The following is a 209-nucleotide window of genomic DNA, read 5'->3' on the forward strand; positions in this document are numbered from 1 at the left end:
GTCAGTTAAGGTTAAGCGTCTGCCTTCAGCTCAGGTCATGATCTCAGGGTCCTGGGATCAAGTCCTGCATCAGGCTCCCTGCTCAGCGGGGAATCTACTTCTCCCTCTACCCTTCCCCCCTGCTCATGATCTCTTTCTCTCTCTCTCACTCTCTCCCTCCCTCTTTCAAATAAACAAAATATTTTTTTAAAAGATTTTTTTTAAGATTT

This window comes from Leptonychotes weddellii, chromosome 5 (assembly GCF_054177405.1).
Source record: "Leptonychotes weddellii isolate Sample4059 chromosome 5, ASM5417740v2, whole genome shotgun sequence".
Taxonomy (NCBI): Eukaryota; Metazoa; Chordata; class Mammalia; order Carnivora; family Phocidae; genus Leptonychotes; species Leptonychotes weddellii.